At 39.2% G+C, this 16369-nt stretch overlaps 1 protein-coding gene across 2 annotated transcripts in view; it reads right to left on the bottom strand.

The window, feature by feature from the left end:
* LOC127653645 (RNA binding protein fox-1 homolog 2-like) overlaps positions 1-16369 on the bottom strand; it is a 134410-nt gene that overhangs the window by 54705 nt on the left and 63336 nt on the right. The gene's annotated exons all lie outside the window — the stretch shown is intronic.

Genomic DNA, 16369 nt, shown 5'->3' with positions numbered 1-16369 from the left:
TATTAGAGTTATTTATTAATTAATATTTATTAATAGAGCATCATAGATGTGAGATATTGCTTAAATATAATAGTTACTATTGATTTATTATTATTATTAGTAGTAGTAGTATAACAGTGAATATCAGTGGCGGCTGGTGATAATTATTTTGGGGGGGGGGCGCTTTTTTTGTGGGCGAAAATAAATACAAAGCAGTACCAAAAAGCATGTTGACTACTTGAACATAAATTTTGCTCTCCTTTCTTTCTGGCCAGCACTTTTCTCAATGACTCTCTGATTAAAGTCAGTCATCTCAGTAACAAGTCTCTTTTCCATGGAGAGCAATGCCAGTGCATTCAGCCTCTCCTGGGTCATGGTGTTTCTGAGAAAAAAAACGATAACGATAACGTTAACGTGTGGTAACGATAACGTTTAGGAGAGTCACAGTTTAGGAAAAGACTTCTTCGAGATTATTCTCCATAAACAGCTGGAATAGGTCCACAGCACCACAGCAGGCTTTGAATTCTTCCTTGCTGTAGATGAGACTGAGCTCTGTCTTCAGTTTGCTTCCACTGAGCATCCGGTATGCTTTCATGGTGCTGCTCAATGCATCTTCCGGAAAGGTATCCTTGTACTCATCAAACCTGTCCCCTGCAACAAGGTGGCGCAGACAAGGTGGTCTGTGAAGGAGAAACGCTCCCTAGTGTGTCCCAGGATCACAGACCTATAGAGATAATTAAATATATATATGTAAATGTAAGGTAGTAACCTGGAGTAGGCCACTAGTTGTCACAGTTGCAATGAATTTCAAAATAAAAATAGAGCCATTTGAGTTTTTGTCCCATACAAGACAGAAGTTTTTGGTGGCTTCATATTTCATTTGATCATTTATTTTTATGTTGCCAATGTATTATTTTTGGGATGCTGTTTTATAATATAAAAATTATGATTTTTGTAAGGATTTATACCAAACAAAAAATGTTTTCTTGAGTCTGTAGAATATGATATGTGGGCAGGACATCTCTGCAGCACAACAATAATGTAAAATGGTATAATGACTAATTCCTATAACAAACTCACCTCTGCTGCAATCCTTTCACGCTCTTTTAGTCTGAGCGCCCGGTGCCTCTTTATTGGCCGAGAACCACTGCTTTGCTCACCAATGGTATGGAGAGAGTTTCCTTTTTTTTTCTTCCAGCGAACGCCTTTTGAAAAGGTTTATTTGTAAACCAATGACAGAGTTTGGTTTAACTGCTGCCATTATCTCTGTGAAAGTGATCAGCCTAGCAAAGTTTTGGCGGAGTCGCCTGCGCACTCGCAGTAGTGGCCAAGAGCGTAAAGTTGAATGACAGGTGACGAGAACTAATCAGATTGGATAAAATAACATGTATCCAATTCTGATTCGCCAGGGACGAAGCGACCTGCGCCCGGAGGAGAATCTTTAAGAAACCAATTAGAGACCAGCTTCAGGTCACATGCTGCCCGAAAATTTAAGGACTCAGATAGACATCCAATTGTCCGGCGTCCCTCGCCCAATTTTTATTAAATGCCGAGGCTCTTACTACCAGCCTGCGCATCGTATGAGTAAACTATTTTATTTTTTTATTTTTATATCATTTTTGTATTCATGTATATTTCTGGAATTTTGATGGGGCGGTGCCCCAGCGCCCTCTATTGACAAGCCGCCACTAGTGAATATTATAAAACTATATGGAAGTGATCTATTTCTGTAATACTTTTTTAAATTTAAATTGAGCTTTTATTTTGAAGTGTTTGTGATGTTAGACCAAGGAGGTCTGACGTAATGACGGCAGATTCCCAATTCGGAAAAGCAGGTCGCTAAGTGAATCACAGTAATTATTAAACTGCAAAAGGCTACTGTAAGAAATGTCTATATCTCAGCTCTGTCCAAGAGAGAAAATGCTGTGTGTGCATTATCAAACATATGTTTCATATTAGCAAGCAGTTGTAAGTGCCCCCTCCTTCTCCTTCTCCTTCTCTTTCTCTCTGTGTGTGTGTATTGTATTAATGTATATGGCAAGGGTCCGACCGGCTCCCACGGAACTTGGAGTATTTACCATATAGGTTCGAAGGCTCTCAAGGAATAGAGGAGCCTTTGCCATATGGAATTGTTATCTGTATGAGGTAATGTCTGTTCTTATTGGATAGTACTGTAAACTCCCCTTCACTATTGCAATATATATTTGTACGCTATACGAGCTGGGCTGAGCTACTTTTTATTCGCTCCCCAACGTTGGATACTTTGTACTGATTCATTCACGACTCAATAAAAGACGGAGAGAAAAAGGCACTGCTGTGGTTTAGAAGACAATTATTTCTAACAATTGGGGGCTCGTCCGGGAATCTCCAAACGGTAAGAATCTAATTTTCCTTTTGATGAGGGGTTGATTCTTACTGTTTGCTGAGAAATAATTTTAAAGTATATGATTATAATGTTATGATAGTGCCGTATTGTGTTATTGAAAGACCGTATGATACCTCGTGTTTTAATTAATGCGGGAAGGGCGATAAAGGACATGATCAAGTTTATTTATCATTGGGGATGTACGGTCTCCTCGTATTTTGGATAAATGGGGGGGATTTCCCTCTTTTTTGTTATGTGAGTACCTCGTAAGTTTTTGATAAACTACGGGACGAACATAAGGAAACGTGATAAATTTTCTTCGTTGTGTGATATCCTTACTTTTGTAAGAAGGATTGTTGTGAGATATTTCATAAAAAATCTCCGTCGTTTTTTTGGGGGTTTGTGAGTGAATCAATGCACAGTTTATTTTGATTTTTTTTCTTTCCTCTTTCTCTATTCTTCTTTCTTTGCTTCCTTGACTAAAATGCTTTACTAACAATTGACACTGCAGAACTTTTCTTCTTTGTTTTCTATTTGATTATTTGAATTTTGTTTATTTTGTTTAGAGGAGAACATTTTTGTGTGGCTTCAAAAATGGGAAATAAAATAAGTCCACCTTTATTTAATGAATCTCCGAAAGATTTTATGGACAGAAATAATCAAGCCTTTTTTACGGAACCATATCTATCAAATTTAGCTGGCTGGTCAGAAGACAAAACACAATTAGATCCGTTTCCGCGTGAAGGGTCTTTTAAAAATAGAGATATGTCTGCAGCAAAAGACATGATTTTCGAAAATTGGGGTGATCCAGAATGGGACTTCGATTATATGAAACAATCCTATAAAACTTGGGAAATGATGAAAAAGTACTGGGATCGCGGACCTGAGATAGATAAAGCTGCTGGAATAAACAAAGATCGTAAATTTTCTACCCCGCGGGCTGATCACAGTGTACAGTCTAACAGAGTGCTGAGTGTTCCTCAGTCAGTCTCACAGCCTGAGAAAAAAAGAGGAAACTTTCTCACACACTGCTCTTCCTCCGAGCTATGAACATCTTCAGGCTCCTTTAGCATGTGAGCCCGTGAAAAATAAACTGTATCCTGATTTGAAAGCTGCGACTGCATTTCCGTTCGTGTAAACTGCAGACGGATTTAAGGTTCACCCGTTGCCTCTTGCTGATGTTATAGCTATTGCTAAAGAGCATCCTGAGCCGTCTAAAACACCTCATCAGTATGTTTCGGTTTTGAAGCGATTGACAGCTTATAGTCAGTTGACAGGGCGTGATTATCGTTTCATACTAACTAAAACACTCCCTCCTGAGATCACGGAGGAAGAATTAATTGAAGAAACTGATTTGTTAAGCCCGACTTATGATACACCAACGGCTCGGAACATTTTGACAAGACATGCAGCAGAGCCTGTTGATTTGTCCAGAACTTTCCACGGCGTTAGGGTTATGGATGATCATGATGACTATGATGTTGATTGGGTTTGGGCCAATTCGGGTAAACTTAAACTTTTCTTCAAACAATTAACGGCATTTTTGCTGAAGTTGTCATCTGCTAAACAAGACATCTCACATGCGGCTAACGCAAAACAAAAAGCTGGCGAGAGTCCAGTTGCTTTTTTCAACAGATTTAAACGTGCATGGATTGAAGAATCGGCGATTCCGGTTGATGATGATAATTGTCAGTTGTTTGTGAACACGTTTCTGAATAACATGCATGAGGAGACTGCACAATTGATTCGTATCACCACGAATAATTTTTTAACGATGTCGATTGATGACCTTGGCAAGCGTTTACGTGAGCTTTCCTCTGCTGGAGCCTTTGCTTCCTCCAAAGGGAAAACTCCGATAATGTTACAGGTTGATGCTGTGGCTCAGAAACGTCCGTTCTTTCACACAACAAAGCCTGTTAAATGTTATTGTTGCGGCCGCTCCGGACACATAGCAAAGTCTTGCAGACAAAGAACTGAGCAGCAGCCTAATAGAAACCAGATGCGTAAGCGCTCTACTGACTATGAGAAAAAATACCCTCCTTCGCTTTCTCCTAACCGGAGACAGAGTGTAACAGATTCAGGGAGATATCCAACTGAATGGAATCGCGCCTGACGGTGCGAGAGCAAAGAGTCTGAATTTTCACTACTTTCGATGCAATATCCAAATAAATCAAATGTTTTGTCATTCCTTGAATTAAATGTTGACCATAAACCATACATGTTTTTAAACGATAGCGGCGCTTCGGTGTCCTCATTATCTTTCGATGTGTACTCAGGCTCCATCACGGGAAAGAAAATTAGTTCTGTAGGGATTAATAATGTTCCTGTGAAATGCGAATTGACGCCCGCCTTACCAATTACTTCTAAGGATGTACCGACATTGTTTAAAATGCATGCTTTTGCAATCATACCGAATTCTCCATTCTGCCTGTTAGGTAGAGATTTGATGCACAAACTTGGTATGAAATTGAATTTTGATTCTAACTCTTTGACACTTCTGTTTCCTTCAGTTTTTTCCATTACAACCGACACAGGAAGTGCTCTTGTTGAAGATTCGTCTGCAACTGTGCTGTTACCAGAAATTTCGGGAGTCAACCCTCAATTGTGGGCGGAACACAAGGATGACGTAGGGTTAATAGATATCCAGCCCTACAGGGCGAATTTGATAAATACTAGGCCTGTGTTTCAGAAACAATACCCGCTTTCAAAGGAAAAAGAGGAGGGAATTAAACCTCTCATTGCTCGATTTTTGGAAAAAGGCATTCTGGTTCGAACTCATTCACCTTATAATACACCAATCAATCCAATTAAGAAAGCTAATGGTACTTGGCGTTTAACGCAAGACCTGAGAAAAATTAATGATTTGATCAAACCACTTGCTCCTATTGTACCAGAAGTTCAGGCTATAATTAATTCTATTCCATCAGAACATAAATTTTATTCTGTTATTGATTTAAGCTCCGCATTTTTCAGTATTCCTGTTCATCGTCACACTCAGCCACTGTTTGCATTTTGTTTTCAGAATTGTCAATACAGTTGGACACGTCTCCCTCAAGGGTTCAGAGATTCTCCGGCTGTTTTCTCCGCTGTAGTGCACGATACACTGAAAGATGTCAAACTCCCTCCAGACACCTGCCTGCTCCAATATGCTGATGACATTCTGGTCACTGGTGCCTCTGAGGACATGTGTGCTGCTGCCTCAAAGATTGTTTGCAATGTTCTGGCTGAGGCTGGTTTCAAGGCATCTAGAGACAAACTTCAATGGGTGCAGAGAAAAGTCAATTACCTTGGACATGAACTGTCACAAGGCCAAGTTCGTCTGTCTGCGGACAGGATCAAAGCCATCGCTACATTTAAGCATCCATCCACACGGAAGCAAATGCAAAGCTTCCTGGGACTGGTCAATTACTGCCGCCTGTGGGTGCCTAATTGCTCCATGTATGACAAAATCCTGCGAGAAGCTACGCTGGGTGACAAAGACGATATTACATGGACAAGTGAGATGAATCAAGCATTCAAACATTTGCAATCATCACTCTTAAGGCCGCCTGCCCTTGGCCTACCCTGTTACACACAAGACTTTCATCTATACGTGTACGAAAGTGGTGGCACAGCCGCAGCAATCCTGGCCCAAGAGCATGGGGGCACTTTCCGTCCAATAGCTTATTTATCTAAGACCCTTGATTCGGTCGCTAAGGGACTTCCGGCTTGTTTGCGTGCAGTGGCTGCCACAGCAATCATGATAAAGGATGCTGAAAAAGTTGTTTTGTCACATCCTCTCATTGTACATGTTTCTCATCAGGCAGGAGCTATTATGCATAATATTTCGAATCAACACATGACTGCCCAACGCCGTTCCGGCTATGAGGCTATATTGTTAGCTACTGCTAATGTAACGTTGAAAGTAACTTCTGTTATTCATGGCCCTACTGTACATTTGCATAGGTTGCTGACACAAGGTGAATTTGAGAGCGACGATCACGACTGCCTGAACAGGATCCAAATTTCGACTGCTTGCAGGCCAGACGTTTCCACGTCTGTCCTGGAGGAGGGAATGCATTGGTATATTGATGGATCCTGCTTTAAGCCAAACGACAGTACATATTTGTGTGGTTATGCTATTGTTGAATTGCTTAATAAAGTAATTGAAGCATATTCACTGCCACATAAATCAGCACAAGTCGCAGAACTGATTGCTTTAACAAGAGCTTGTCAATTGGCAAAAGTTCAGAGTATCAACATATATACTGACTCCAAATATGCGTATGGCATAGTCCATGATTTTGCTAAATTGTGGGAGGAAAGAAATTTCAAAACCTCCGAAGGAAAACCAATTTCGCGTCATAACATTGTGGCCGAGCTGATAAGTGCAGCACAGCAACCATCAAAGCTTGCTGTAATTAAAGTAGCTGGTCATAAAACAGGTGAATCTGACGAGGCCAAAGGAAACAGATTTGCGGATGAAGTAGCGAAATGGGCAGCAAAAGAAGCAATACGTAGTCCGCATGTAAATGAACAAAACAATGAAGTACTGATGATGAATTCATCGTTGATTAATGATTTGGATGTTAAAATCTTACAAGCAAATCCTACTCAAGATGATTTGACTCATTGGGCAGCCAATGAAGTAAAACCAGATCAAGTTGGTATCTTAAGAGATAAACAAGGTAGAATCGCGCTACCAGCATCTACTGTTGTAATGCTGTGTAGGCATTATCATGGTGTATCACATGTGTCAAAAGAGAAAGTGATAAAAAATTTTAATCAATCATACTGCATTGCAAACGTTCGAAGAAATACTTTGTTGATATTGGATGCTTGCCTGGTGTGTGCGCAAACAAACAGGCACAAGGCAATCAGCCATGATGCTTTACCGCATCCTGAACTTCCTTTCCAATATTTACAGATCGATTTTACACACATGCCTCCATGTGGAAATCACAAGTATTTGCTCGTGATTATTGATCGATTTACTAAGTGGCCTGAGGCTTTTCCGTGTGGAAAAGAAGACGCAAAGACGGTAGTGAAGGTTCTTGCCAAAGAAATTATACCACGTTTCGGTATTCCAACTGTTATAGCAAGCGACAATGGAACTCCATTTGCTTCTAATGTAACACAATTATTAGCTAAAGAACTTAGTATTAATTGGCATTTTCATATCCCGTATCATCCTCAATCTTCGTCAAACGTGGAACGTTTGAACAAAACGATAAAAGAACGTCTTAATAAAGCGTGTCTAGATACGGGTAGAAATTGGGTTGATTTGTTGCCTGCCGTACTGACTGAAATGAGAATGTCTCCGTCAGCCACTACAAAAATGTCTCCCTTTGAAATTCTCATGGGTAGACCTTTCCCGACCCCTTGGGTCAGAGGTCGCGCTGGCAATCTTTCCACAGGTGACAAGGAGGTGGTGACTGCAGAATATGTGGATTCCCTCATTAAAATATTAAATGACATAAATGATGATATCTCTCTCCCTCTGCCTGCAGAAAGCTTTACTCATTTGTTCCGAATCAGCAGGTTCTGTTGAAGTATCTGAAACCAACGAAGTTAGGTGAGCCAAAGTGGGCCCAACTACTGTACTGGCGGTGACAAGAACAGGGGTGCTGACTGATCTTCAACCACAGTGGATCCACGCAAGCCACGTGAAGCTTGCTCGAGAGGAAGGCCTTACTGATTCAAGGTGAACGGTGAAAGCACTGGAGGGGCTGAACACGCAGCGCCAGTGCCCAACCGGAATCTTTGAATTAGGAGGACCTGAGGAGGGACCCGGAACAGTCAACATGAAAACATTCCTACTGACAATCTGCATATGGCAGGTGTTCGTGCTTGCCTATGCCCGTTCAGTGTCAACACAACAGCAAGGAGTCACAAGTGTAATTCCAATTCCAAGAAATAATGTATGATGGTTTATGTTTTATGGTAATGTTGAAGGAAGATGTTTTTGTTATGAAGGTATGGGTAAACACCCAGAAACGAAGGTGCATAGAATGTGATGCCTCAAGTGACCCTGAAGTATATCTAGACAGTGTTGGACAGCCAAGAGGTATTAAATGTTTGGATTAATTCTTGGCTAAAGATGGAGGAGGAATATGTAAAATATTTGGTGACAAATGCTATACATAAATCCTGGGTCACATTGATGATGATGGTGAATTCATGAAGGTATGAAAGGAAATGGATAAGTTGAATAAGGAATTAGCTGATAACATCAGGGAATATGGGGACATTTTTCAATGTGTGTGGGTGGTTCGCACCCTGGATGTCTTCCATTATATCGATTGCTGTATGCATTCTATTTATGTTATTATTTGGCCCATGTTTGTTACAATTACTAATGCAAAAGAGTGACTGTTATGTTTGTACATATATACCAGAAAATGATGAAGATGGTCATATCATAGCTGATGGTATAAATAATATGACAAAAATTGTTGATGAATTACAGAGAAGACAAGTGGATGATAGGAGTGGGTTTGGAGATTGGATTACAAGTTGGAAACAATTACTTGTATCCTCTTTAATACCAATTGGAGTTATACTGTTAATCCTTTCATTTATTGTTTGTTGTATTATTCCATTCATTAGGATGTTGATTTATCGTTCTATGAATACTTTTGTATTCTCTTAATATTCCTTAGCAAACAGAACTATCGAGTACTAATGACTTTGAAAGAAATGTTTGATTGAAATATGTTTCATGTATTATTCTGTAATAATGGACATGCTGAGAATAGTGTAATGTGATAATTATGTTATAGTATAACTGTCATTATCAAAGGGGGCACTGTAAGAAATGTCTATATCTCAGCTCTGTCCAAGAGAGAAAATGCTGTGTGTGCATTATCAAACATATGTTTCATATTAGCAAGCAGTTGTAAGCACCCCCTCCTTCTCCTTCTCTTTCTCTGTGTGTGTGTGTATTGTATTAATGTATATGGCAAGGGTCCGACCGGCTCCCACGGAACTTGGAGTATTTACCATATAGGTTCGAAGGCTCTCAAGGAATAGAGGAGCCTTTGCCATATGGAATTGTTATCTGTATGAGGTAATGTCTGTTCTTATTGGATAGTACTGTAAACTCCCCTTCACTATTGCAATATATATTTGTACGCTATACGAGCTGGGCTGAGCTACTTTTGATTCGCTCCCCAACATTGGATGCTTTGTACTGATTCATTCACGACTCAATAAAAGATGGAGAGAAAAAGGCACTGCTGTGGTTTAGAAGACAATTATTTCTAACAGCTACTAGATTTACTAATAAATATATAGTCTGTAAATAATTAAATTTAATTAGCGCACTGCTACAAAGAGTATGCAATGCTCATAATAGTGTTTTCCGTGTATGAGCCAAGGATCTCTAAAACGTATGAGCAGTTTTTCTCTCTACGCCTGCACAACACCGGCTCCACACATTCACAAGCACTCACATTTAAAACTCTGCACGTGCAAACAATCTACGGTATTTCATTAAAATGCATGAAACAGCTTTTGCTGTTAAATAATCTCACTAGCACACAATGTGATTTTAATCTGTGTGCTGAATGTTTACGTAATGACATTCGTATGTCAGATGGTATCGGAGAATTTTTACGAGTACAAGTAAATGAGTGCAGTATCAGACCAGATAAAGATACTGTTATCGGAATCGGGTTCGATACCACACTCATGTACATGTACTCCACATGTTAGTTAGACTTCAAGAATGAATGAAAACATAATTTGTTTGTTTACAATTACACCACACAAGATGAAGATGTTCACAATGAAGCTCAAATCTAGAATTTGACGTAAAATCATCAAATCATTATTATTTGTATTAGAAAATATGTATTACAATTCAGTATTTACAGAAAAACTTAATGTTTAAAAAATAAACCACAATTATCATCTGCTTCCCATCTGCTGATTCAGACTAATATTTACATTTACATTTATGCATTTGGCAGACGCTTTTATCCAAAGCGACTTACAGAGGCCAATTACAGGGACAATCCCCCTGGAGCAACCTGGAGTTAAGAGCCTTGCTCAAGGACACAATGGTGGTGGCTGTGGGGCTCGAACCAGCATCCTTCTGATTACCAGATTACCAGTTATGTGCTTAGACCACTACACCACCACTCAGTCAGACAGAAAAAGGAGGCAGTTTCTTAACCTTGTTATAAATACTCTTGACAGTGTGTGTGTTAGCGTGTGTTCAGAGCGAGGGCTTCTAAACACTGACAGCTTTAGTTACTGGTCAGCTGGCATGTTTCTATCATGCCACTCTCAGATGGCAGCTGTGCCACAGGTTGCCTCATCTACAGTAACAGATCACAACTTCTCAGATCATTAACACTTTGATCAGTACCAGTACTATTAACTTGCAACAATGGGCAATATTTAGATTATATCAGAATACTGCATACTGAATATTCAGCAGCTTTAGTCAGTCATATCATAACAGGATGGCTTTTTCTGTGCTGATTTTGCTGGTAAATTTGCAGAATTCTACTGTACGGATTTAAACATGGCAAAATCTGTTGAACTGAGTTGAGAGTACTACAGTCTTAATTGTTGCTGAATGCATTATCAAATGGAAGACTAGATTGAATGCAAGGGCTGGGAATGTGTGGAAGCTTGTGAATGATGGGTGTCCTGATTATGCAGAATTCTGTGCACACATTCTGCATGGACCTGGTCAATATATACTATAAAATATGTTTTGGTTGTCATAACAGAAAGTATGAGATGAACTCAAAAACGTATGGGAGAAATCAACACTCCTAATGGCGGCTGTCTGAATGGAAGTCACACTTTTCAGTTCTCTATGGGGCATGGCTGTTCATACTTCCTACACCAATCGGATTCCTACAGAATTCTAATTTAAAATCTATGCAGATAAAAGCTTCAGAATGAATCACAAATGCTTGTGTTTGAGAAAGACACGTGTGAGTGTGAAGGTTTGTCTGTCACACACTCCACACATAAGCTACAATGAGAAACTAGTTGATCTAGTTTGGATAAGAGGACAGCTCCTTTACAAAACACACAAATACAGTTTACTTTCTTCTGTAGTGTCAACAGAAGGTTCAGTTCAACACAGAAAAACCAAAGCAATTGTACTGTAACTTCTGAGCAGATCAGTTATGATCTGAAAGTTGAGAGTGAACATTATCACTGTTAATTTGTGCTGCAAGCAGAACATGAGCTCTCAACCACTGCATCACCCTCTGAACTCTAACTTAAAATGGCAAGGACATCTCTCTGTATTAGCTTTACATTTCATTTTCAATTTTGAAATTTCATATTTTAATGCTTCTAATGTAACAGTCTCTTATGTAGTCCTCATAAATCACTTTGGGGAAAAAAGTGTCTGTTCAACAAATAATGGTCTTCTATGTTCCATGCAGATGTTTTAAAAAGTGCACCGATTTGACTACAAAGAAAGTGAGATCGAGCAGCTCAAACTAACGACTTTTTTCAATTCTGCCAGAATACAGAGGATCTTTAATAAGAACCATCATTAAAAAAAATTAAATCTCAAGTATTAAATTTGATCAGAAAGTCTAATATTCTGAACTTCATTTCAATTTAAGAACAATGGAACATGTCAACATAAAATTAATTGAATAATCTAGGTTTCAGTGCAAGAACTGGGCTCCAGACTGCGACTACATTTTCCCTAACCATGCAATTAAATTTTGCAAGAGGTCAAACTGGTCTGACTACAAAGTTGGTCAATTCTTTGATTGATTATGCGCTGTCGTTGTTCTGCTGCATATGAGAAATATCAAATGGCAAATTCCAAAGGCAAAGGAAAACCGATCTACCCGGATCAGTCACCGTGGCTCAATGGACAGATCAGTGCAGAGCACGTGTGTATACACATGGACCGGTCTCGAGCTCTCAGATCATCATAAAAAGCGTTGCGAGAAGCGTGGGCTGGGTCATGGATTCGGCATTGATTATATGTTTAAAAACTCTATGAAAAGCCATAATGTGTCAGTGATTAAACTGCTTTAAAAAAGGCTTAATTTGTTTTCAGATGACCATTTTAATCAGTAAGATCCTGATGAAGGGAAACGTATAAAAAAAGATTGCTGTTGAATTGTCCTAAAGTCTTCCATTGAAAATCAATAAATGTAAACATTCTTTTTCTTTTATTAACAAACTCTGAGATGAGCTAGATGAGCTGGGATGAGTATCAGATGTACTATAAAAAGTTTTTATAGTAAACAAATCAAAGAATGTTTTCAGGGAATTTACTGTATATACTCATACTGCTCGGAATACTATGCAGTATAAACGGAATACTGCCTGCAATAAAACAGTAGGTATAATGTAAAATGATAAACATTTCCAACAGTAGTATGTTACATTGTTGTCACAAGACCTCACAACTTTGTATGTGAGTGGCATCCTGTTGTGATCTTCAACATACAGTTTTGATCCAATTTTGTTTAAAAAAAATATTTTTTGGCAGTCAGATAAAAAAATAAAACAAAACATTTTGTTAATAATCGCATCTGATATAACTTCAGTAAAAGTTTTTGCACTGGAAATGGAAAGTCAAGTGCATTGTGGGACACAGTAAGCTTATTTACATGGAGACCAGAAAGCCGTTTATTGTGAGAAAGCACAATAAAACACGGAAGCGACCTTCACACTGTTTTAGCGCTGAATTCTTTACCCTCATACGACGTCAGTCAGTAATCAGCTTATTCAATGCAATAAATTGGGGTTCCCAAGGTGCACTTGAGCACAATACGTACATGCAATCTCTTCAAAAACCTACAAGAATGCCTCGTATGCACTAACATCGCCACATATTTGCGTTAAAAAGCTGTGCAAGGCATGATGCCACTTTCTGCAAAAACCATGGAATAAACCATTTTGCATGTATATGGTGTCAGACGCTCATGCAATGTGCTTTGACAAATGCTGTATATTAAATGACAGAATGATAGTAAGTTAGATACAAAATGTAGAGACAGAGTCATATGATAATACACTATTCCAAACAAGCCATGCATATCTATGCAATGGCTGCTGTAAGAGTTTACATTTTTACAGATCTCACTTTCTAAAGCGAGCAAGTGTGCATGAGAAATTGAGATGGCAGGTAAGCGTCTCTCTCCCACCTTGAGGGCAAAAACTGGGTGGGGTTCAACATACTTCAACTAGCCTACATCTAGAGAGTTACTAAAAGAGAACAGCACGCTAGCAGCGGTCTTACATTAACTGTATTTACCTTCTATGTTCAGTATGAACTGCAGTGTCAGCATGTTACCTGCACACACATACATTCCTACATTTACTGGTTTTAGCTCTTTTCACAAGATTCTTTCCTTCTGTCACCTTTAAAAAAATCATTTTCCATTTTCTCTCTCCCCTCCCTGTCCTGTTTTTGAAGGAAAGCTCAGAGATAACAGCTACTAGGACCCTTGGGGAAACCCAAACATGCTCTGCTCTACACAGATGTGTAAAATAGAGAAAGAATAAGAGATTCAGAGGCAGGAACAACATTTGTTGGACACCTGGACCCTTCACTCAAGACTGAAGAAACACGAGAAACACATGAGTTTCTGCACCTCATTCAGAGTTATTCAGAAGTATTTCAGCCTAGACCTGCCCGATTATTCAGTGGCATCCGTTTGTAGCTGCAATATCTCTAATTTCTGACATAATCGATCAAAATACACATTTAAACACCATTCATATAATATTTTACTCTTAAGTGTGGAAGACAGAGAAAGAGAAACACAAGCGCTGTCAGTGAATTACACTCGAGCGTGTTGATGTTTCCAGCCAGGAAATGCAGCAGCATGAATTATTTAAAACACTCACCGTCAGAACTGGAGGGTAAAAGAGTCCCATCATCAATTTCAATGCAACAACAACACTGTGTTTCCTTCTGTCAGATGTCAATGCTCACTGTCCCTCTATCAGAGTGTCTGAAACATTCAAAATCTCCCTCTCTCTACCTCTCTCTCTCCTCCCCTTCAGTCTGTATATCTCTAGCTCTGGTTCAGATCTTGCATGCTCGTCTCTTCTATATTCTCTCCTCCCCTCAGTCTAACATCACTCATTCGTTCTCTCTCTCCTGTAACACCTGTAAAATTTCTCTCCTGCATACAGGTGAGTAAATCGAGGGAGTTTTGCACCACTGAGAGATATACAGAACGGCTGTGCAATTTTTGTTGGCTTTGTTTAGAGTAACTAAAGCAAATGCCTTTTAGATATATCTTTACAATCTCTCATTTAAAACAATATTACATTCACAATCCAAAGATTCACAATTCAAAGGGATTCTTTGGGGTGAATCTCACAAAACCTGTCAAGAAAATGTCCTGTTCAGATTTAATCCAAAATCAAAGAGAAGTAAAAAAACAATTAAATTATATTTTACATAAAGAAAATGAAACCTATATTAAGGACTATATATATATATATATATATATATATATATATATATATATATATATATATATATATATTTATTATCTCATTATTTACTCACCCTCATTGATATCTTTCTTCACCAGAACACATCTGAAGAATCAATACATCCTTAAAATGCAAGTGAATGGAGATTTTTCTTTTGAAGCTCCAAAAAAAAAAAAAAAAAAAACAGACAGCAAGCATAATCAATACGACTCCAGCTGTTAAATTAAATGTCTTCTAAAGTGACATGATCGCTTTTGGTGCAAAAAATATAAATATTTAAGTACTTTTAACTCCAAATCCTGCTTCCGGTCAGGAGCGGTAAGCACGTGTGGCATTTCAAACACACAAGAACTGATGCAAGTGCATCACAGCTGGCAGCACTGTTTAAAAGTGAGAAGGATGAGCTCTGTGCAGTAGCTTGGTTGGTTTTGGTTTAGATCAGTATTTATCTGTTACTTTACACACATTGGTGTGCTTATCCTGGATGTCTCAACAGAGTGGATAACATGAGATTACGTCGGTATCATGGCAATATGTGAATATGTCATACGAGAGACCTTCTCGTGAAGCTTACCCGAAGCATTGGATTATAGTTAAAAATTACTTTAATATTTATCTTTTTTCGCAAACAAAAGTGATCATATTGCTTTAGAAGACATTAATTTAACCACTGGAGTCGTATTGATGACGTTTATGCTGACTGTTTAGAATGACGAACGATGAGTCAGCATACAGAGGAGGTGCATCGGCTAACGGACTGGTGTAGAGCTAACAACCTGTCTCTGAATGTGGACAAAACAAAACAGATGGTTGTTGACTTTAGGAGAGCACAGAGTGACCACTCTCCGCTGAACATCGACGGCTCCTCTGTGGAGATCGTCAAGAGCACCAAATTCCTTGGTGTTCACCTGGCGGAGAACCTCACCTGGTCCCTCAACACCAGCTCTATTACCAAGAAAGCCTCTGAGAGCATCCTGAGCAGCTGCATCACTGCCTGGTTTGGGACTTGCACCGTTTCAGACCGCAAAGCCCTGCAGAGGATAGTGAGGACAGCTGAGAAGATCATCGGGGTATCTCTTCCCTCCATCAAAGACATTTACAAAAAACACTGCATCCACAAAGCAACCAGCATTGTGGATGATCCCACACACCCCTCACACAAACTCCTCACCCTCCTGCCATCTGGCAAGAGGTACCGAAGGTACTCAGAGACTGGTTTGACACACACACACATGTCCTGAGTTGCACTTTAATTACGGTCACTTTATAACTGGCTGCTACCTCAATAACTGCTATGTGCATAGAACACTATCTCATAGTATGTTAGGTTTACATTTGGCATCTTTAGAAACTGTCATCTTTTGCACTACAGTGTACTGGTTGGCGCTGCACTGTCTCTATTGTACTGTCCCTTACTTTTTGCACACGTTTGCACGTGCACATTATATAGGTATGTTATTTAGTCTGTGTATTCTCATGTGGTTCTGGGTTTGTCCTATGTTGATTTATGTAGCACCATGGTCCTGGAGGAACGTTGTCTCATTTTGCTGTGTACTGTACTAGAGGTCAACCGATATTGGTATTTTCAGGCCG

Source organism: Xyrauchen texanus, chromosome 13 (genome assembly GCF_025860055.1).
Source record: "Xyrauchen texanus isolate HMW12.3.18 chromosome 13, RBS_HiC_50CHRs, whole genome shotgun sequence".
NCBI classification, from domain to species: domain Eukaryota; kingdom Metazoa; phylum Chordata; class Actinopteri; order Cypriniformes; family Catostomidae; genus Xyrauchen; species Xyrauchen texanus.
Note: the sequence above shows the minus strand (reverse complement) of the source record. Positions and strands in the feature narration are given on the sequence as shown.